The 24549-nt window shown below is 35.3% G+C and overlaps 1 long non-coding RNA gene across 1 annotated transcript in view; it reads right to left on the bottom strand.

The window, feature by feature from the left end:
- The window catches only part of LOC150100647 (uncharacterized), a 55448-nt gene that overhangs the window by 16110 nt on the left and 14789 nt on the right, over window positions 1-24549 (bottom strand). The window contains exon 2 of the long non-coding RNA XR_016549184.1: window positions 7839-7907. This is a non-coding gene — a long non-coding RNA (uncharacterized LOC150100647). The remainder of the gene's footprint in view (window positions 1-7838; window positions 7908-24549) is intronic.

Raw genomic sequence — 24549 nt, 5'->3', positions numbered from 1 at the left:
TTGTATGAAGGCTGTGAAGCTGTATGATCATGCATAAAACGTTGAGGGATGAAAAACCCTATGAGACAGACTAGCTCACCTCACTTGAAAACTTATAAAATCCTCCACGTCCTAGACATGATTCTACGACCCAAAAAATTCCATAAAGCGCTGGAAGTTTACGTCTTTCAATTTGTTTTTTTCCAGTCTTAATTACATTCCTATAGGTTCAGTCTCAACATTCGATTCTGAATCTAAATTTGATCAAAATAATGAACTCCAATTAAGTGCAGTCGAACCATCTCAAGTTACTTTGTGGGAATTCACCATTGGTTCCATTCCATGCTTCGTAGCTGTTCAATAATGTCTTGTAATTTTAGAAAGAGGAAACACGAGCAGTTAAAAACAAACTTCGTGAAAGTGTAGAAATCAAGGACTGTCACTTATTATTCAGTGTATCTCACACGTCGTGGGATAGCCTTCATCCCTTTTCGTCATATCTGAGTCTCCGTAACTAAAAAAAAAAAAAAAAGAAAGAAAGAAAGAAAGAAATGAGAGAAATATAAACAAAGTAAAACGTGGCCAAAAAAAAAAAGTTCATACGCAGCAGATGGGAATGAAACGCTGATTATAGCCAGACATCGGAATGTGTGCTGAGTCAGTTGTTGCCGTAAACATGTGGTTGGGCTTTATTAAGTTTATGCCTCTGCTAACGTACTTAAGGGATGCTTATTAGAATAACATAGGTCGACCCAAAATGCTAATGTAATTAGGCAAAAACCTTCCTCCTTGCGGTCCACGTACCGTATTAAGTATGGCGGGAACAGCGTGATGACAACACTCGCTGTTTTTCTTCACGCTTCACTGTTCTTAACCTTCTAAGTGGGTGTTTCGCTGACGCATCTCTTCTTACGCGTATAAAAGATCTCGGATAACAAACACAGCAAAAAAGTAGTGTCACTAGAAGTAAAACTTTTCCAAAACTTCTAAGGAGAAAAAAAAAGTTAAAATTAAGCCACGAATTACTGGAAGTCAAAGGGGTTGTTGCCGACATGTTGGATTCTTTTAGCCACGTTGGTCAGATCGTCCCGTTTTTCTATTCCAGATACCATAAAACCAGGCATCTGTAGCCCGATCGCATCGTCGTACTCTATCATGGTCGCTGTCACTTCGTAGTTGGGGCCATAAGTTAAGGATTACCGTATACACCTAGAGGTCTGACACCCGAAGGCTCACCGTGAAGGAATTCCAAAATGTCTCTCTTTACTTAAGGTTTTGGCTCATTGATCGGCGCACCATCTCATAAAGGCCATGCTAACACTATTTCGTCGATGCTGAGCACTGCGCACAGGAGGCAAGAGAGTGCAATTCGCTATTTCTGGAACCATCACAACTGCCTGATCAAACAGTTTCCTTCTGACACCCACTATTTATTTCGTAGGAAGGTCGTTTGGTGTTCCTTCTGTTCGCTAGCATCCATTAGTTGTGACGTTATTTTAGCAAACCTGCATACCGAGTACCACACGTCCAAGTTAAGTAGTGTTTCTATATCCTTCATTCAGTCTTCGTATAATATTATGACTCTATTGGAATATTTGAGATTTTTAATACTAATCTAATCAATCATTATTAACACTTCTCTTTAGTTAGAAAGATCTGAAGTTTATGTAAGAGAGTGTCAACCAAAGGTGGGTTAGCCAATATCATAAAGAGGTAGAAGGATTTTCATCCTGGGAACTCCGGTTTTTCTCCTGCATAACAGGCAAACTCGCCAGAGAGTGCACACTTTGATAGACATAACAGAGGACGTAACAGGCCTAACACTTTAAGGGAAGATAGGAAGCCCCCATTCGGTAGTAGAGAGCAAATATTTATCAAAATATGTAAAAAAACGTTAAAAGTTGTTTTAAATCTCAACTGTTACCTTTTTCAACTATTATTAGAAGACTTTATTTAGGGGAAACGATTAAGTCACTATTCTTGGATATATATAATAATAGATATATTTTAGCCATGACAACATTGCCTTTACTGTTGATATAACTTTGTAACGGTTTATCCAAGTAAAAAAATTCCAACACTCGAGATAGGAAACATGATTGGCAATAAATTTTTTCCTGTTACATTTTTCGCATCTTTATAACCAAGTTGAAATGTACACTGATAAATTGAAGGCTTAATTAAATACTTCTTTCACAAAACATAAAATAAAATTGCAGAAATCACTAACCTTTGCCAGAATTAGTCTCGGTGGTTACATTACGTTTTATTTTTGGTTCCAGAATGATAACTTAGTCGTCCCATATGATCTCTTCTTTCATACGAATTCAAGCAAACTGATAATGTGTTTTAACCTGTGAAGATATTTATAAGAAATGTGTCCATCAACAAAAATTGAGGATGGCTATCACAATGCGCAATGAATGGTGGGTAGCATCAGTTCTCTGTCCAACACACGAGAGAGAACTTCATTCTCAGCTGACTGGAGATGAAAATATTTCTCAGACTTCTCACGCGAACCACACACACACACACACACACACACACACTGTCGCCAGCTCTTCCTCTCCCCCCCCTTCTCTTTCTCTGGGAGGCGTCCAACAGTAAGAGAGTTATAAAATCGATTTCTGCTGATGAATAATATCCTTTCTTTCTTCCCCACTTTTTTTACTGATGGGCGAATAACAAATTACCAGCTTGTGATGATCTAACAAGCGGATTTTCTGTCACGTCTGGCTGGATATTAGAAAATACTTAGCAGGCTCTTTCAATTACACACTTCAGTGCAGACAACTTTTCAACTTAATAACTCTTGCTGAAATCCTGCTGAATGATCATCAAACAGCTGACAGTGCATATATCTGGAAATTCCGGCTGAAACTCGACAAAAAAAAAAAAAAGAGGAACGAATCGATTAAAAAAAATGCCAGAATTGCTACTTCAGTGTTTTCTAGCATTCATTTATTTTTGTGAAAGAAATCTAACGTTGTTTGAAGGCTTTGTTTTCATTCCCGATTAATGTACGCTGCCAAGTTATTATACTTGTTAGAGAGGATTTTGAGCTCTTGTATCTTGAAAGATAAAAGCATTTTGTATGTCCTCTAGAGTGGGGAACGATAAGTACAGAAATTTGCTGTGTGGTCACCGTCTCTTTCAATGTTTTTTTTTTCTCTTTTTTTTTTAAACAGGATTGTTTATTAACCTTTTCAAAGAAAAATCAGAACTACTCGAATAAAATATTTAATTTACATTCTCAAGTAACCGTAAATTCAGTTGCTAAATATTCAAATACATCTTTGTTGAGACTGATTTTCTAGAGCAGGAGTGTTAAAGGCCAAACATAAATTTCCAAATTATGTTTGGCCTCTAACGTCACAGCATACAACTAATAGAGATGATTTAAATATCCTACAACGAGATGAGTATTTATAGGTCTGTTTTATTTTTCTTAACTTGAAAGATTTATTTATGATGAATTCTAATGACTGAGTCAAACGAAATCCAGTAATGGAAATTCAAAAATGTTCTACTTTTATAAAAAGTCTCTACTGAAAAGTCCTTAATAATATTTTTCTGCTCCCACAATTTATTCCCAATGCACTCGATCTGACATATGAAATCTCTTCCTTCACCTCAATTTTTTTTCTTCTGTACGTCTTTACTCTGCACTATCTAAGATAAATGGCCTCCATGGGTGCAGGGAGTCCCGTGTTGTGAATGTCCAAAAGTTCTTGCTTTTTCTCTGTTATATTTTGTGAGCTTTCTTGTGGGAGTTTTCATTTTTTTATTTTAGCGTATTTTTCACTCTTCTTTCTATGAACCACATGGGCATAAATCCTATTTTTCCTTGTCATGATACTTCGAACTTTTTTTTATGTTATTTTAACTTTCTGGTCTCATTCGTATTCCACTGTTTCGTTTTCGATTCCGCTGGTTTCATTTAGAAAATTTGTTTTGAAAGTCTCATCTTGTCTATTCTGATGATGGCTTATTACAACATTTTTAGAGATATTTCTGCATCAAACTTTTGTAAGATTTTCTTCTTTTATGTTGTCATAGTTTCCAACTCTACCGCGAAATGCACTTTCCTAACCTCACTTCAGTACCTTATTCAAGTTCTGTATGTGAATTATTCTTGTTAAGCCAACTTTTTCCAGATCATTAAAACTTCCCATGCTGATGTCTCGCTGTTTAAGTCCTTTCTGTACACTGCTCATATTTCCTAATTTTGTTTATTTATTTTTATTTTTTAATAGTGCATTAATTTAACTTGCAGGAGCTTTGTGAGTTTCCTAGAAAATGTCTTCGTTTGTTCTTATTAGGTATTTGTAAAGAGCTTCAAAATAGCCTGAGTAAATAACAAATACTTAAAAATTTAACTTGTTCATCTTAGTAACAACTTTTCATTACGTAATTCTAATAATTTAACATTATGAAGGCTTCGTTTCATTTGTCGTCTGCTACCCTAAAATTCAGAATTTTAATTAGTCAGTTATAGCAACAAATATAATATTATTATTCATATTTTTAATATTTTTAATATTCCATTTTAAGCTTTGTTTTATAACTAGCCTTTCTGTTCCTGTTACTGCGCTAATACGCAATTGCGCAATCCAACCAAAAACGGCGACTATTGGGAATACATCGTCTGTCGTCTGCTTCAGTCTTAATGACGTAATTTAGTGGTGCAATAGTTCATGCTTTATGTATATTTGTGGAAGTATGACGTCACATCCTTTCTGTCCCACAAAAAACAAATGAAACTATTTTATATTATTTCTATTATAAGATATTAAAATTCTTAAAAATAAAATTTTAATGAATAAATCAAAGATGAATAAATCTTTTCCCCTACAAATAGATTTTTTGCTGTAATCGTAGAACACTGTCTCATTCTATTCATCAAAAGAATACATGATGTTCCAGTAATTAGACAGAATGTTCCGTTAGTCACGAAGTCTAATGAAAATGTGAGTAGTCAAGTCCATTAGCATTTCCTCTTGACTAAATTCATTCTCTATAGAATTCCTATTGTGCGTTCGTACAGTCACGAAACTCAGTTAATGAAAAATTCAGTAGCGTGACGATTTATTATAATTAAACACAATGTTTTCTATTTTGAAGTCCTGTACGCTTTGTAGTCGCAATTGGAATATTGAAGCTAGTTATCAATATTCATAAGTTCTGCACAACTAAATGGCTTTATAAACATTTCATGCATTTTTGAACTCCATCAACGTAGTCCACTAAAGGCATGACAGCAGTCCTCCTCTATAATGAAAACTTTATTCGATTCAATATTGGATTTTTATTCGCGGTTTTATGCTAATATTTCCGGACAGACGCAAAGAACTGGAAAGTAATTCTTCGATTCCAAATAAAGTTTCATTTTTCCATTGTGTAAGTCAATATATATATATATTTTTTTTTTTCATTTCTGTTATATTTTATGATGTGTTATTACATATTTATTGATATTTCTATCAATAAATAATAAGCTCTCATTACGATACTTGGTTTCTTTCTAAACCAATCCCATCATAAATGAATAAGTATTTCTTATTTCACTTATTTTTCATAGTAATAAATTTTATATTCTATGCCGTGCCCTACCAAATATCCCTCGGCTTCGTTTACAAAATTGTAAAGATAGAGCTGATGTTTCTTAAAAACAAATTTGCTATTTACAAGATATAGTGAAAAAGAAATTTAATATTTTCCTTTTTCACGGAAATTTGATTGAATACATTCCATTTTTAAACCCAGCATAATTTAACTATAAATGTCAAATTCAAGTTGCCCAGAAGAGCAGCTTATATCGTATTTATATTCAATTGTGCTCAACTGCGAATAATAATAACTGCTCAGATCCTACCACAGTCCATCTTTCTTTCATTTTTTTCCTAATAATGTCGCTGTTGATCAGAATATTCATTCCTTCACCTCTTCGCTGAATCAGTGTTGAAATATTTGTCTTTCAATAGCCATTCTGCTACGAAGGTATTTCAATAGTTCTCATTGCATTAACTGTAGAACTTTTAATTAATAAAAAAATTAAAACATAACTCATAACTCTATGTTGTATTTAAAGACTTCCTTAAATTTATTTAAAAGATAGTATTAACACAAGAGCCTCTGTAGGTCAATTCGTAGGTCTACAATAGGTCAACTGTTAGCCTAGTTGGTTGGTCCAGTGAAGCATTTCCACTCTTCAGTCATCAGGCTACGGGTTCAAATCCCATCTTAAGTATGGATGTTTTGTGAATGCCTTTGGATGTAAGATGAATTTCGTTTTCAATGAGAGACTACCATCTTGCTTATCCTGTTTATTTAGTTCCGGTTGGTCGATAACTCCACGTCTGGACTCTAGAGCAGATTTTCGGATTATGTAAATCTCAGCCCATCCACGGCACTACCGTACTATATGCTAACAGTCTTTCGTGAGCAGGATTTACATTTCAAAAATCTATAATATTGATATCCTTTGGTTTTAAAGACCTGGCTTCGAATTCTGCCTAAAATCTTTTAATGGTTTCGTATAAAAACGGTAAGATTTTCTCTCTTGGAAATTCGGATGTCTTCATCGAGGCAAAACGGACTTACCCGAGAATACACACGTTTGCAAGATGTAGTAAAGTATGCCGATAAGATTAACCGTCTTCTTATAGCATTAAGTAAGCTCTATAAAGTCAACTTACTTGTGACAGGCCATTATGTTTTGTTGCTTTTTTAAATCTTTCCATTTTTTGTTCCCATATTTTTAAATTTTTAATCATTCAAAATCCAATGTCTATTTCACTCATCATCTTCTGTGCTATTAGTTCTATTCATGTTTCTTTTGGTCTGTTCAGTATACATATATCTCTATCTCTATGTTCACATATTTTTCCTCATCTTCTTTTTAATGTATTTTTTTAAATCCATTTTATCATAACTTACTTCAGCCTTAGGTCGGAACACAGGAGCATCTCCATTACCAAATTAGCTTTGCTATTTCTGTCATTGTGAGAAAATGAAAGGTTTCTTGAAATGTGTAATGAAAATCTCTATATACTGGTTCATACAGCAATATATAGAACTCGAAACAAAAATGAATAGAGTATTTGAATCGAATGTCAAACATTTGATCGATACTGACTTATAAATTTAAAAAAAAAAAATAAATAAAATGGAAACGAAAATAGTAAAGATTAAAAATTGATATTTATTATTGATATAACAAAGTTTTCAATCTAAATATGCAGAAAACAACCATTAGAAAAACAAATTTTATTAAAAACTTATGTGAATGGAAATTATTTCTTCTTCTGTCTAGCAGGGATCAACTCAATCATTCTTTGACATCTTGCCCTTAACCGAGTTCGTGTTAAATTACTTAATAATTGATTAAAATATAAAAATATTTGTTCTTAAATTGTAAACGGAATCCACTACATAGGTGTTTGCTCTGGAAACGCTATGCAAAGAACTAAGGATGATGTAGAGAGGGGGGGGGATTGTGGTGATTTGTTACGCTCAAAGCAACTGAGACTATGAGAATGGAATATTATGTCTGAAAATTGCATGTGATTTTTTAACTAGTTTGCTTTCTGGAAGATGAAACACCGAGTAAGAAAATCCCTTCCACCTCAAATGAGACTGACTAACTCACCCTTAGATGAAAAAACCTTATACTTTATAAATCGAGAGAGAGAGAGAGAGAGAGACTAAGAAGCAATTACATTGCATGCTTTTTTTCCCTTTGTCTTTTAATGTCTTTCTAACAATAAAAAGGACGGTACGATAAGTATGACAACATAAGTTTATGAAAATTCAAAATATTGAAAAAGGCAGAGCTCACCTCTCATCTTTTAACTTACCTGGTCGTTCTCCTCCGTGTTTGGTGGCAAAGTTGTATGGTCCTGCCTGACAGTGCCTTTCTTCCACAACTGAAAGAAAAGAAAAGTAATTAAAGACTTTTTATTTTCTAGACTTCACCGAAATAAAATATACTGTGGTGTCTAAGGATCCAGGTGTCTTATTATTGCTTGGTGTTGTGGCCTGCTTTTAACGGTGATTTTTTCTTTTTCTTCCAAGACGTATTTCTTAGCACCGGAATCCCATCAAATGGTTTGCTGCATCTCTTCCTTTCAAGCTGAGATGGAAACTTTAACACCGAATCCTGGGTTATTAAGCAGAACGACACTGCATAGCCTCGCTCTGTTCGGAGATGATGCTACAAGCTCGCCATGTCCTCTAATATGTCCCAGTAGGCCTATCGCCGTTGCAAGCCGTTATCTAAAAGTCTACTACTGTAATGGTCTCAAAATGTTTTCGATCGCAGCTTGGAGTGAACTCCGTTCTCGGTTTATAGGATATTTTCACTGCCATCTTGCACTTGCCACTCTCTAACGACGGCAGAGCCCTGGTCAGCAGGGTGGCTGGTTTAGGTGTAAAAGTGCAATCATTAGAAGACGAGTCATTTTGGTGCTACCTTAGCTTTCCTGACTGCGATTCAAGTACTCCCCTTCCATTTGTAGTTAAGAAGCACAAAATAGCAAGTAATTTCTTACTTTTTTAATCTAAAAAAAATATTTGTCCTAAAGAACCCAGCTTTTAAGCTAATACACGATTGTAATAGCATTTCTCATTAGATAAAATATAATTTGGAAGGATCTATTTAAGCGTTCTTGAAATTACATTTGATATGAAGAAAATTTGAACCAGCGTTCTTCCTTCCCAAGTAACTTTAAGATGCCATTTTTATTTATTTATTTATTTGTGTTTATTTTATTTTGTTTTGTTTTTTGAGCTGATTAGTTTTCTCAGTCGGTTTCGATTCTGCCCTTTGGTTTGGCAAGAGATACATTCGAATTTCGTCTAGGATGAGAACAACCAACTCTTTCGGCTTTTCAACTGAAGGTGTATTAGCTGATCTCATAGAGAGATGGAAAGGTTTTTTTTTTCTCCCTGAAACTCAGGATTTTTATCCCTCTAAACAGGGAAACTTGTCAGAAGAACACACACAATATACAGACATAGGACGCTACGGGATAAGAATTACCCAACCCAAAATCGAAAGTCTGCATGGTATGGTGTCTGTCTACACATAAGGGGAAAACGCTTTGAGAAGCTCTTCATTAGGCACTGCCATCACCAGGACTATCCTTGTGATCAATTGACCTGCTCTCATGCCTAAATAAAGGAAACCTCTCATTGGTTGATAAACATTAAAACAAAGAAAGGATCACAAAAATTTATCCAGGCTATAGTAACCCCACCATAAAACATTAGGTTATAACAGTACAGCACGTGACTTTTTAATCTTTCTGTGACTCCCATTGTGCTGATATTTTCAAAGTGGAAAAATTTCTTGTTCCTTCATTCCTTTAAATAAAATATAACGCGAATATTATTTTTCTTTTTTTTTTTTCGCATCAAATTCATTTAAGATTTATTTCCTAATGTTCGAACTTCATAAGTAAGGATTCTAATGGGGTAACATTTTCATGCTTTATGAATTAGATTTGAAAGAAATCAATATTTTTAATGGAACAAATATTATTTTATTTCAATAATCCAGTCTCTTAATTCAACAACCTTTTCTCGGAATAAATACTAAAAATAACGCGGACGCACGCCCCCACCTCACACACACACACACACACACACTGCAAGATTAAAACTAATCAGGCTCATAGCCAGAAGTGACGTCAATGTACCATCGAATAAATATTCCTATTCACGTTTAATATACTTAGGAATTAGATGGTTAGAATTAATATTTATTCATATTAATATTTGTAAAGATGACATAAAATGTCTTGTAAATATTTATTCCATCTTAGACAGAAATTTTGGGCGTCTGTCATCTGAGAAGCGCATGTTCGACTTCGTTACTGAAGCATTTAGGCAACATAAAAGCATAAAAGCCTTAAAAGTAACTAGAATTCCGAAAATATATAAATAAAATTGCTCTTTGACATTTCATAACTAAATTGTCATTTGCATTATTCCTTAGAGTTCGCTTTTGTTGGGTCTCCATTTTTCGAATTTTCCGTTATTCTTTCTTTAACTGTCTTATAGTGGTCTTACGAAGAACTGGAAGTTTTCCCAGTGATTTAAAGAACTGCTGGATTAGTCTAACTTGGACAATGGTACTGCAATTTGCAGTTGTCAAGAATGTATTAGGCGACAGACGGCAACGCATTTTTATTCAACAAAATATAAGCCATTATGAGAAATGGTTATGATCCATCTCTTTGCACGCTTTTCGATCTCGATGCGATACCATACACGGTTCCTGGAGACAAAGAACTTGAACCCAGTTACAGATATAGACTGTTACGTCGGGTGAGGGAGAACATTCAATTCCATGATTTATTTTCATTCTACGGAATCTTCTGTGTGCCATCTGTTGTTGTTTTGTTGGAGAGATAACTTTCTGTAAGTGTTCAGCGCTTGCCGCTCTAGTTATTGAGAACTGAGGTTGATATTCATGGAAGGACTTCCTGGAACGGACTCCAAGTGAACTATCTAACGACATTCCACCAAACGCAAAATGTGTTTCTTGAACCAACACCGTTATCGCTGTCAGAAGTGTTGCTTCAACCGGGAACTGATTCTTTGATTTTGTTTCTTTAGATTTTTTTTTAGCATACCTTTTCATCACGGGTAACAACTTCTTCGATGAAAGTTTGATCTGAGTTTCTTCCATTGTCTGAGAAACATTTCAATGCCTGATGAGGATGGCACTATTTCTCATGAACTCCTTTCGCTTGACAGTCTGCGAATGCTTATTCTCCAATTAATCGAGCCGAGCTATGTTTCAAGTCGGTAAGCAGAGCAATGTATCAAAATCAATGGAGGGTATACAGAAATAACGAGGTTGGTTTTTCGCGTCTGTTGGTGTGCAATTTCTGGTTGAACATTTTTGAACTAATCAAACGAAGTTTTCTTCATGACATTCATCTGCTTCGTATTGGGCACTTGAATTAGACGATTTAGGCTACTTAGCTGTAAACAACAAAATCACTTAAGCATTAAACATAAATAATTCATATTTCATTTTCATGAATAAGTTCGTTAAGTTGGTCAACAGAGAGATATTTATTCTATCGCACAAGAAAAAAAATTAAAATTTTAAAATTCCGAAGCTCCCTCGTATAGCAGTCTTTTTCAGTTTTTAATGTAATGTTTATTGAATCAGGAGCTGCTGTATATTTTATTTTTGTGCCTGCCTGATTCCTTTGAAACCCAGTCTTCCGAAATCACCCTCGTTCTCATATTACATCCTGGACATAACAGTTCAAATTACCGTTTGTTATTAATCTGACGCCTACTTTTGTTGTTCAATTTGCTTGGTCAGTATCACCCATGACTAAACAAAGATTAATGATCGCCCTATAGTTGTTTTCTTTGGCGTGGTGCTGTCAGAAGTTTATTGTCTGAATTTTACATTAATTTTCTTTGGAAAGCTTTGGCCCGTATACTTTCTGCTGCGCATTTTAAGCATGGAATTCTAATTATCTGTTTTTTTTTTGTTTTTTTTTCCCTTCAAAGTTTAGTAGATCTTATTGTTCAGTATATTCTCCTTGGCCTTCCAGCCTCCTATTACCATCACTTTCTGATGAATTTTTTCTTACAATATCACGTTACACAAACCTGACCATAAATCACGAAGCATAGTATTTGCAATTCTGTTTAATGTTTCTAATTACCACACAATTACCAACCATAACTAAAATATCCATTCAAAAATTGAATTTAACGTCAGTGATGTTCACTCATGTCTTATATTAAGTTAAACAAGTAGTTGTAATAGTAATAAATAATTAAATAAATGTCTAGCGCCATTTATTCCAAAGGGAGTAGGCGTAGCTTCCAATGGTGATAGTGAGCTTGAGGCTTTCAATGAATCAAGACTTTCAGGGGAGAAATTATGACAAATAAGCATCGTTATCTAATAGCCTTAAGTCCTGAGATATATGTTATGCCTGAAACGGTGTGAGTTCGACGATCAAATTTTGTTAAAAACGCGAGTTTCCATGAAACCATCCTTACTTATTATAAAGATGGACCAAGTATAGAACCTCTCGAAGAAAAGGCATAGAGAGAGAGAGAGAGAGACAGAGAGACAGAGACTCTTCGACAACTAGAATGGAACCTATGGGCTTTCTTCAGGTCTGGTCTGGCACAAGGAAGCAAACACCATTTCCACAAGATTACTTATTATTAGCTTCATAACATTATTATTAGATATCATTATATTAATAACAATAGTAATAACAGGAAAAACGACAACTATTGTTATTTTGTCATTATTTTCATCTTTTTTTCCCTCAGGGCATCGTATTGGGACTATCCAATGAGTAAGTTTCAAATATGATCATGTTGATGCTGCTAATGGATGTCATAGAAAAAAAAAAAAAAATTGTGTAACGCAAAAGATTGTTCGCGATGTTGGCATGGATGACTTGTGCCGATGTGAGAGATGAATCATCGCATCGTGTGAGACCACTAGTCCATTTACTGAAGATGTTTCGCATGTGGTTTCCTGAGCAGGCTTCCCCCATAGTTTGTCTCTAGTTGTGGGAGGGACATAAAAGAGTGTTCATTCATCCCTTAATTTTAAATTTTGAAAATTGTAATGAAAACAATAAATAAAAATTTAATGTTAAAAAATAAATGCAATTTTACTTTTTACTATTTAATTTAAAAATTTTTAATTTAAACAAATAAATAAAATCGTGTGCCTCTGTATCCCTCTTAAAGACTATGCTTGGTTTCCTGGTGTGGAAGTCACATTAAAAAAAAAACAAGCCATCTTGTTTTCAGCACAAACTTTCTTGTGAGAGTTTGGCAACTCGTGAAAAGATTTCGATTTACATTTTTAATATTAATAAAATATAATAATAAAATTTTAAAAAAATACCGTATTTTTCCGTGTATAAGGCGAGCCCCCCCCATGTATAAAGCGAACCCTACTTTTTCGAACCCAAAATTAAGAAATCAATATTTTAAACGTCTCCTGTGTCTAATCATACACTCAGTAGGAGGAGGTCCAAACTGTCTCTCTGAAGCTTTATTTCCATGTTCTTTTGCGTAATTGATGACTTTTAACTTGAAGTTTGAAAAATATGACAATCGTTTTTTTATTTTCGGACATTTTTATGGGTTAGCGCTCAAAATATTGTTAATGCATTAAATCCCCACCACCACCAACGAGTTGCAGACTTATGAATGCTTCCAGAGTTCTGATTGGTTTATTCAGAATCAGCCGTTAATGATATCATTCGACAGAGTTAACAAAGGTAGTGATTGGCGGAAGCCTGCTCGATTCCCCACAGCATCCGTGGTTTTCTCAATGGTTTACCCCTGTGTAAAAGACGTCCCCCAATTTTTGGCCTAAAAAATTTAGAAAAAAAGTATCGTCTTATACACGGCAAAATACGATAATTATTAAAACAAATAAAAAAACTAAATTTGAATTGCATCAATATATAAATAAAATAAACTGGAGATCCTTTGAGTAATTAACTCTCATGAGGCTTTTTCTCATCTCTTACAATGTACGGTTTCCTAGGTATTTTTAGCAGTTGGTATCTGGAGTAAATATTGTTTTTTTTTCGCTTTCGATGGTCACAAGTAAGTCGTATTTTCTGTTCGAAGCAAGGGTTTTTAACAGAGAAAATATCAACTGTAAAACCAGCATTTATGGCGAAGGATGAAGAACAGCTTGCTAATTTGCAAAAGTTAATTCCCTTAGGAAAATGAAAAGTAGTTGGGTGAGGGGGGGGGAATTAAAAAACATAATATTTGACAGAAAACATGCATCATAGTATTAGTACAGTAGTAAATACGTCCAGCTGCACGAGCTATGCACAGATCTCTTAAAAAAAGAGAAGATAAAACAAATCTAATTCCAACTATCACTTGAGTGATAGTTGGAAATATTTTTACTCGATTTTAGATCTTTGGGCTCGATAATTTCACGTGATGTAGAGATCGTAAGGTGGTTTAAAAAATTAAGATACTATAAAGTTGCTTAGTTAGATAATTGCTACTTAATTAGAATTAAACTAAGGTATAATTCATAAAAAAATATGTAATTTAAGTTGGGCTAACTTTAGCTGCGCCGTGTACGCATCAGCGAACAATCCTCCAAACGAAACTTCGCATTTGCCATTCCACCATTCTGCCTTTCACATAATGCGCTCTTGTACTCTCTTCTTCCCTTAACATTTCGCGAGAGAGTGCTAATTATTCTTTTATTATGCGAAAACAGAAACTTCGTTTATTGTTTCCTATAACCACCACCACTAGCCCAACCAACGAAGTGGCAGACCCAAAAGTTAATTCTGCAAACAACTTTTGGATGTATTATTTCCAGTGGTTGCTTAAGGGGGAATAAAAGCGTGAATGGATGCGAAAATTTTAAATGGTCTTCAAGGTCTGGAATAGTTATTGCGCGCACGAATAGACTGCGAAGATAAAAGATGAACAGAATGTGAAAAATGAAACTGCTTTAGGTGCAAAACATAATTCAATATTGGAGCCACAGAATTCTCGTATATATCAAAGAGAAAAGGTGGAAAAGATGTAAGTTTGGTCTTTGCAAGAGTACAGTTCATGGAATTATACGTATGACTCGGATAACACTCAACCAGAATTTCATTTAAGAATATAGTTAGTTACCATCTTAAAAAATAACCCTACTAATCAATAAGCTGTTATATCGGCCATAGAACTCGCACTGTTGCAGACAATAAGGTATAAATAGGATAGCAAGATGGTTCGGCAGGTGTCTGCTACTTTCTCCCCTGATGCCTATGGAATTATTGATAGCCGTAGGCTCAGCTCTTAGTGTATATACACACTATTTCATACATGTCATGACTTTTGTCATGTAATCTCCATATATTGGAACCCTTATCGGTTGTGGTCGTCCGTGTGACGATCCTTCAACTATGGTACTGAGTACTTCGACAACAAACACTCCAAATCTAGAATGTTATTTGGAAAATCACTGCTTTAATGTTTTACTACAAGGAAAATCAATCAGTTACAAATGGTTAAAAAAAATAAAACCAGTGAAATACAAACCTTGGGATAAAAACGTATTTCTCTACATAATTAATCCCTTTAGCATTTATTTATAGACTTGTCCTCGCTTTATCAGTCCTTCAAACCAACAGCATAAAATTACTTTGTCGATCTTCTCAGCCAACTCCGTACCTCACTTTCAACTTCCTGATCATCGGCAACATGATGATCATCTTCCTGATCATCATGTTGCTGATGATCAGGAAGATGCTTAGAGCGAGATCGAAAATATAAGGTGGATGTTGAAGGAGTTCTCACGAATTTCTTGAATTCTCTCCGGAGTTCAAGTCACCAAATTATATACCGAAGCTTCAATTAAATTTCGCAACATGATTTTGCTTTCACATTTCTGCCCATCTCGTAGTGGCTTCTCTCGCAAATCTCAACGGGGCGAGAAGATCGGTCTTCATTGCGAAGTGTCGAGCGTCCCTCCGGAAATCTCTGGACCCAGTTGCGAACTGCTGACCGTGATGAACACTTCTTGCCATAAACGAAATACATCTTTTTACGAATGCCCTTTTTTTTTTTTGCAGGAAGTCTTTTTGCCACAGAAACGCACAACGGCACGTTGTTCGATACTTGTACACTCCTCAGAACGGTCGCTGTTTTAGACTATTGTAAACAGCTACAAAACATGCACATGCATGTCTGCTACATGTACGGCGCTCATCTTAGGCTGTGCTATTACCTAGTGATGCATACTAAAAGCCATTCATTTCCAATTCGTTTGTTTGTAACTTACTTTCTCCCGTATCCTGATTGCATTAATATCAAGATCATCAGGTTGATATTCAGACTTGCCTTACGATACCAATATATTTCTCACTTTAACGATAGATGTTTTATAAGTGCATTGACTCCTTCGTATTTGGACCACAAAAGACATTCCCAAAGATTCATGTCCTCAGTTGGATTTAAACTCGCATCTGATTGAGTGGTGCTGGATACGCTGTCTATCTGGCCACATTTTATCTGATCTATCTATCTGATCTTAACATTTTATATTGATCATTAATTATTAACCATTTTACATTTATATGTTTCCACATGAATAAGTAAAAATTATGCAAAACAAATTCATCGTAAAGTCTTTGGAAGTGCTATATTTGAATACTGCCACCTCATATCTGGAGATTATCATTAATAATAAGTCGATAAGCATAAACAGGTGTTTATATAGTACTGAAGAACAATCCATTTTCTTCTTAAAGAGGACTTTAAAGTCAAATGACTTACGATGCTGTAGCATTTCTATAGAAAAGCAATAATTAGAGATACAAAATTTGAAGAAAACGTTGAACAGACTGGATTTCTAATTACACATAAGAACATCTTATTGAGAACAGGTTGAAGAAGCATATAACTGCCAGGTTTGTAGTGGGCAACTGGCCTCAATCCTTGCGTCTGGGATCATTTTTTCCCTTTGGTTGCAGCGAATTAATAACTATGAGGAGATATCGCGCTACTGTTTCTCACTAAAATCTAAACTGCCAGGCTTGGATTTTCGATGCAGCCCAAACAATCCAAAAATATTAAAATGATGATCAAAAAGTAATTGAAATAAACAAAAAGATGATCAAAATTGTCAAAATGATTATCAAAAAGTAATTGAAATAAACAAAAAGATGATCAAAATTGTCAAAATGATTATCAAAAATTATCTCTTGTCACTAGAAAAGTGTTCAAATCGCCAATAGATATACCCTATTGTCAAACATCACAATACTCAAATCTTTCTTTGGGATTCCCCTTTACAAATCCTTCATGCATCTGCTGCTGCTGAGAAAGATAGACACAGCCAATTCAGGAGAGTACGGTCAGGCAGTTAACAACCACTAATGCTACCAGCAGTAGACAAGGGAGAAAACCAGTAACCTCAGTCGCTGGTGGACTATTCCCTCAGCTCTCCCATAGAGGAGTGTGTGAATACTGAAAATGAGGGGTCTCGTCCCAAGAGCTTTTTCCACACCATGTCTAAATGTCAACTCAATAACGTGATATATGTGTGCGTGCGTGTGTGTGTGTGTTAGCCAGTTAGCCATTGATATTGCTGCTCAGCACGGTTTATACTCACAAGATCTCTCCGATTCACACAACCGCCATAAAATAAATTTGCTAGTCAAGATTAATTTTCATTATAAGTCTCTTTGTGATTTCTCCTTCGTATTACAAAGTAGCAGTAGCTTTAGATGATTATGAAAAAAAAAAAAAGAAAAAAGAAACAACACGCCCTACAATAGATACAGTATATCACATATCTGCCATCTTGACTGTTCATACTAATTTAGAGAATGCACTGCTGCTTCCAAATAACCATCTTAAACATGTTTTAATTGTAATAGATTTCACACTGATTATTACTTTAGTCCCCCCCCCAAAGTACCATATCCTTTGAAGAACAAACATTAACCACCGTACAGGCCTTGACGTATTTATATGTCAATAAATGCATGGATGCGAAGTGGCCATTGAAATTAAAAGAACATTTGGACACTCTTAGAATAACATGAATACGAAGCACAACTGACTTGATATATTTCATCTATACGTGCGTTTGGACTTCAAAATTACAAAGAGAAATAGTATGTAAGAATAATTTTATTGGAGTTCATTTTTCTTATCTAGGGGTAACCATAGTATGCACTGTTTGTTTTTGACACATCTGATAGTCCGTGTTTTTCTTGAGAAGCATAAAAAAAATCTCTTTCGTGTGTCGCAAGACAATCCTCTACCAAACTTGGCAATGTGGTCACGTGCTGCGCTCCGACACTGGTAGCAGTATAGTTAAAAACATGCATCTCTCGCTGATAGCGTTAAGGGTAAGCTGATTCGACATATTCACAAAACTTGCAGACTCACTTAGAAAGCTTGACACGTCGGGTCAACCACCCCTCTCCGTCCTTTCCCCATCTCTCTCTCTCTCTCTCTCTCTCTCTCTCTCTCTCTCTCTCTCTCTCTCTCTCTCTCTCTCAATGTAGTCGATCTTTGGACTGCAATATCCTGCCTCGGGATCAGAGCTGTCGGTGGTATACGTGACGAATAAGCTGGTACACAAATATATTACACCTACGTTGGGATTAACGGAGTTGTTTGGACTTCTAGATTAGACGGGCCAATATCACGTGCTACGTAATCCCCCTTAGCCTTGATAACATTTACTGGCAGAACTACTCAAGGTGCTGATACAGCAAAAGGAACAATAGAAAACAGAGTCCTCTCCTGATAACAGCGTGCAGTCCAGGGAATTACGTTTTAAAGAGGTGTATAGCAGCACCCTTGTAGTCGATGTTTACAACACAAACACAACCGAGAAGAACCAACAGAGATCTGCTGCACACAAGCCTTTGAAGAATGTTTCTATTCCCAGTTTGTCATCGACAGAGATGAGATACGCGACATCATATTCTTGCAGTTCGATACCAGAAAATCTGTGATATGATGTGATGGAGATGGTCACAAACAGATGGCCTCTCTGGAAACTAAAGAGTCATAATAAACTGCGTGCTAAGAACTTTTTTTTTTTCGTCAGTGGGTCAATAATTGAATAATTATTTACTCTTATTTATCTAACTTGGTTATATTGTAGTGCATTATCTGAGACAATTCCTTTGTTATTTATTACTACGATTAGTTTTACTCTGATGGTTTAATTAAAATAAATGTCAGTAGGAACACAAAATAAACAATTATTTTAATAAATAATCCAATTCAAATTTATTCTGTCGTTACTTTAGTTTACAAAAACTGATGCTTTGTTTTTTTTTTCCTGGCGCATTCGTTATACTTTATAATCCTGATATTTGCAAACCTCTTAACCGGAGATCATCTGTGCAATAACTGAGTGCGTTCTTTGGTAGGTTTGCCTGTTTTAAGGCATAAAAAAGTCAGATATTCCAAGAAAAAAATCCTTCTATCTCCTAATGAAAACCAGCCAACTTACTCAACACTATAAGAGATTTGTTAACTCATGTTTACTTGAAACCTTATGCGCAGCACATAAAGTGCATAAGGCAATTTCAAATTCAGTATTCAAATTCTGTATAAAGTACTTTATACGTAAGCTTTATACAGAATTCGAATTTTTTTCCGACAGAAGTGCAAATGGCACACTTTCTCGCGAATGCGGCAAAACAAATAAAACACATTATACGTACTTGGGATGGGATTAGAGATATAAAGGACTGCGTCTCTCGATGCTCATGGACTTGAGCTGAAATGCAACTGTCTTGTTATATTTCTAGTAGTGGGAGGGTCTTTTGTTTGTCATTTTATCTTGAATATTCACGATCTTATTCTTATCGGAATATTTTTAGATAATTAGATATCATGTAAGATTCTTTCTATAGTATTGAAAATGGGAAATTAATCCTAAAGGATTATCTTTACTTTTCTTTTTGTTCACTGATGGTAATTCAATTTGCGTTATAAATCCTTTTGGGAGCCTCTATAGTGCGTTCAGAAGAACAGCTGTATCCTAAATTCACATCATTCGAATCCCATCTAGAGAGCGAGAGATATTTATCAGTACTTTTCAATTGAAATTGAGTTATCCAGTATCAGATACAGAAGCTATAGAGTTTGCATCTCCTCTCTCGATAACTCTGCTACAAAACAGAAAAACCATTCAACAATACACACACAAAAAAAAAAAACACCAGCCAATAATGCACATTAACAGTCTACATAGAAGATACGATTAGCCACCTCATCACTGCATAAATCAAGCTTATAAAAAATCAAATTTCTTGGTCATTATAGGTCATCGGGCCTAACACATTACCTTGAGATAATTTTTCTCCCAACTGATCGGACAGTTAAATGCCTACTCTCAGTAGTGAATGCTCCAAATAACTGACGTATCTGTGCCCAATCTATCCAAACTAGAACTGTTTAAACAGAGCACGGGTACCATTTCAACAGCACCTAGTGGTTAGTCTACAATTATATCGACTTACAGCTGTTGACCCATGCATGTGGTTCCAATTTCTTTGTGATTGACACCCAAATGTCACACCCTACCTCCAGAGAATACAAATAAACACAAAGCTCACTACCCTATCTAGCTGGAACACTTGCTGCATGCACTAACGTCCTCTTATCCCCACAAAACGAGCTCTGCCTTGTAATTAAGTGACTTTCCACCCATCATTGTAAGTGTCGCAGTTTTTGGAAACTTCAACCTCCTTCTTTACCAAACGACCATTCTTAGATCAGGCTTTACTACATTGGTCTTGTACGTGACCCCGTGCCCGCTAAACACTGTAGGATTAATCGATGCTTTCTGTACCCGTCATGCTATGTCGTCCCTTACACCTACCATTATCAAGTTGATGCACGCCTCTGTTGGTTGTTCCTTCTTGATCGCTTTTGCTTTAACCTCTCTTTACTTCCTCCTATTCTTGCAACGCAAGGTACACAAATGACTCCTGATGATCATTTCGGTGTCACTAAATGGAACATATTCTTCGATGGAAAATTTGTGGTGCACACAAATTAATCAACATTGAAACCCCCCCTTTTAATACATTAAGATGTGCCATTTTGAGACGTCAAGGAACTTGCTTAATTAAAGAATTTTATATTCGTTATATAAATAGAGTGCAGTTAATTAGCTCATAATAATAATCTCTTCTACTGTTAAGAAAGGTAGGCTTCTGATCACATAGCATGATACTGCGTATACCTGCTGTCGAAATTTGAAACTAGAACAGTGTTTATAGTCTAGCATAAAATAACAAAAATTCAGTGTTAAATAAGATTATCGAAAGTTAATCATCGGTGAATATTTTAGTAGCAATGAAGCAAATTAAAAGTTATTGGAAATATTATTTAATTTATATATTAAGCATTAAGAAGAAGCGAATACCGGCAGACCATTTGCATTTTCAGTTGACTTATTAATAATATTCAAAATAAGAAGTAGATATAAATAGTTAAATAGTATGCATAACATTTGAGATTGATTTGATTTCACTAGGATTTTTCTAATTATTTGTATTATCCACTAAAAGTCCAATAGCCAAAGGTAGAGAGAACTCTAGTCTTATTGAAAGGCGACAATCTCCCACTTCAACCTTATAAACTGCAGCAGTTATAAATTCGTTGAGAAAAAAAAAATAATAGCTAATGAGAAGTATTAAGAATTAGTCAACTGATTAGAAGTTCGATGTGTTAGTATCAATAATAGAAGCTACAGAACAGTCACGCTTTTTTCTGGTGAAAATCATTGGTATTTCTCGTTTCAATTTTTTATGAGTTTTAAAATAAGTTAAAACTCCACATGTTTACCATAAATGACTACTGAGATTCCTCATTCGGAATTATATTATGGATTTGTTCTTCTTCTTCTATGGTTCTTGACGATCCCTTAAGCTCCCATAATCGTTCACCGTATCCATGGATTTCTTAACCATGATTCCAGGATAAGATGATTAGTCCTATGCGTATAAGTGTGCTTTATATATCAATTACGTTGCGTGTGTTCTCCTGGTTGGTTTACCTGTGAAAAATCCAAGTTTGGGGAAGGAGAAATCCTACTATCTCCATGCGATACCGGCTAACTCACCTACGATTGAAAAATCCTGATAAACATTCTTAACTTCCTAGTTCTTTCCACCTGAAGAGCTCGTCGAAACCGACTGTGATGTGAAGGCTTTTAAGAATGGATTTACTTGTTTCGTTTTCATTTTTCCACTGAGATACTTTTGTTATCAGATTGTTCTTAATAATTAAAATAACTTCAATTTAACAAATGAAGATTGTTGATAATAACCACTGAAGATCTGGATTTGGTGTTCGTATTAGTCAGTGTAACCTTGGAGAAATCAAATATGGCTGCAAGGTTTTAATACGGTGCAATATAATATAAACGGTAATATTATTTATACTTCAAATACATGGTATGGTTTTTATCAAGCTGAAAAGCTCGGTCATACGTTCTGAAACTTTAAGTTTTGCTCTCCTTAACGAAATCATTGACAAAAGAGGAAGTGTCTGCAGAGCCACTTTGTATGCTAGATCACCAGAAAAAAATATATAAAATAATCCCGTCTTACGGATATTCTAGTTAGCGACTAGGAAACCTTCTATATGTTTTATTTTCCCGTCAGCTCGAGAGTTAGTTTACCTCTGGAGAAAGTAATTAGGTTTCCACCTTTCAGAAAAAATCCACAAATCAGAAAAATTGCCTGTAAAACTTATAATTCACATAATAACACTATTTAAGATTGGTAACACGATGTGTACAGCAACTCTCTGCCATTGCTGAAGAAATGAACTCCACTACTAGTGATGATGAAGGCCAAAATCCGGCAACCTTCATCATCACTAGTAGTGTAGTAATGTAATTTTATTATTGGCAGAAAATAAAAACAAATAAAATATTCACTATTCATTGACATCATTACCTGGAAGAGAGTTTCTGTTTTTTTCCCTTTGGGTCATATTTCTAGAAGCTGATCGTGTGTTGGTGAATGGTATTTTGCTTTCGTCAAACATATCCCTCTTCTAAATTGAAAGACTAGAAGCCTCAATAGGATCACAAATTATTTCCGGATAACACTTCAGTCATAAGTTGGGAACGACAGGTCAGAAGTGTAGCTTAGAATCTCCAAGCTATAATAGGAAGAGCAGGATGATATTCCTCTGCGCGTTATGGTGTGAGTTGCAATTTTCCTTGCATCATATATTTCCGTTGTCTTGGTACGCATTCATTACTCTCTTCATCAATTAGTGATCATTAATCAGCTAATCTCATACTAATTAACCATTAAATAACCATTACTCAGTGCGCAAAATCTTGGACCGCGGTTGATGAGGAAGCTAGTTTACAATTAATACTACTTGACCATCTCGGCCACGTCATATGATTATGAATGAGTAAATAAATTAATAAGCATATTCACGTGTTTACAAATAACAAAAAACACACCGAATCTTTATTCAGTTTAGTTCTATTTTTAAGGAAAGAAAAGCTTTTTATCTCCATATGAGACAGAATATCTTCAGCAGAAAAGACCTCATAGAGTTTCATGCGATACAAAGGCATTTTCGACTGAAGGTAAGTTAGCGAGTTCGTGGCCTCTACTAATGAGTCGATACTTCGTGAAGGATACACTGGAGAGTGTTTTTCACAACCTTTTTTTCTCAAACCATATCGCAATAGCACCCACCTCTATCGAAGTTCATTGTTCACAAGCATTACAAACCAATGTTCCGAGTGCATACGAGAATAATCGGTTTCATATTATTATATATTTGCCACCAAACCTCACAGTTCGGAATGATACACTCTGGCATAAAGTGGAGCTCAGGCATCTGTCACATTTTTCCATACGATCGGAAAATAGTGTATTGTGATCGTTGCTACATATTACGGTTAGTTAGCTGATGTGTCATAAGGAGGTAAGGGGATTTTCTTCTCAAACAAAAAAAAAACAGACACAACGAAGAGAAAAACAAAGGCAAATGGATAAACATGATACAAAGCTTTTCAACAGCCTCCCCCCCCCCACCAGAACATTTTGCCACTTTCCCATATTTACTTTCTCTATTTGTTTACCAAAGTTTTCCTGTAACCTTTCTTTAGCTACTTTTACACACTGCTTCTCTTTCTTCCATTTTTCTCTGTATTCTATCGGAGCACCTGCTGACTTATTTGCCAGGAACTTTTCATACGCTTTCTTCTTTTCCGTGACTGTCTCTTTAACTTCCTCAGTCCACCATGAGTTCTGATTTTTCTATTCCTACAGGCAACGTCACCATATACTTCTCTGAAGGAAATCAATGTTTTCTTCAGAGTCTGTAACTACGTCTCCAATGTTTGATCCTATTTTTAACACTCTCATTTTTTTTTCTTGAATAATATTTGTGTGCTTGGGTCTACAGTTCACCTCTGAGAGCTTTTTGACATTGTTTCTTTTTTAAAACTTCCTTAGACGCTTTCGTTTTCAGTATTTCAGCTTCATCCTGGTCCAAACTAAATAGTCATCAATCAATACCTATTTTAATTCCCTTCGTGTTTCTAGTCCACCATGAAGATACTGCTCTTAACAACAGTATAGTGAATAAGATTTTTCTTATGTCTTGCGTCTTCTTTCCATATCAATTTGTGCACATCTTTATTTTGGAACATGTTGTTAGTAATGACTAGTCCATATCCTGAACAGAAATTGAGCATACCCCGTTATTATTAGCTTTTCTCCTTTCTCCAAAATTTTCCAATGGATTTCTGCATGTCCAGTAAAGTAGAATGCTATTTAAATCTCCAAAGGGATCACTTTATTATTATTATTTGACACCTCAAAGGAGTCCAAAAGCTCATCGAGGGAGGGCACCCACTCCACAACTCTCCGTCTTCACCAATTACAACCAACCTCAACTACTGTCATCATCTACACCAACGCTATCTACCGCCAACCACCACTGGTATTTCCACAGACAATCACAAACATCCATGCTCACTGCGGGATTCGAACCCGCAGCCTT

The sequence above is a fragment of the Typopeltis vanoorti genome, chromosome 12, assembly GCF_054136105.1.
Source record: "Typopeltis vanoorti isolate ZY-2024b chromosome 12, IOZ_Tvanoo_1.0, whole genome shotgun sequence".
Classification (NCBI taxonomy): Eukaryota; Metazoa; Arthropoda; class Arachnida; order Uropygi; family Thelyphonidae; genus Typopeltis; species Typopeltis vanoorti.
The sequence above is the reverse complement of the archived record's forward strand: the minus strand, read 5'-3'. Positions and strand labels throughout refer to the sequence as shown.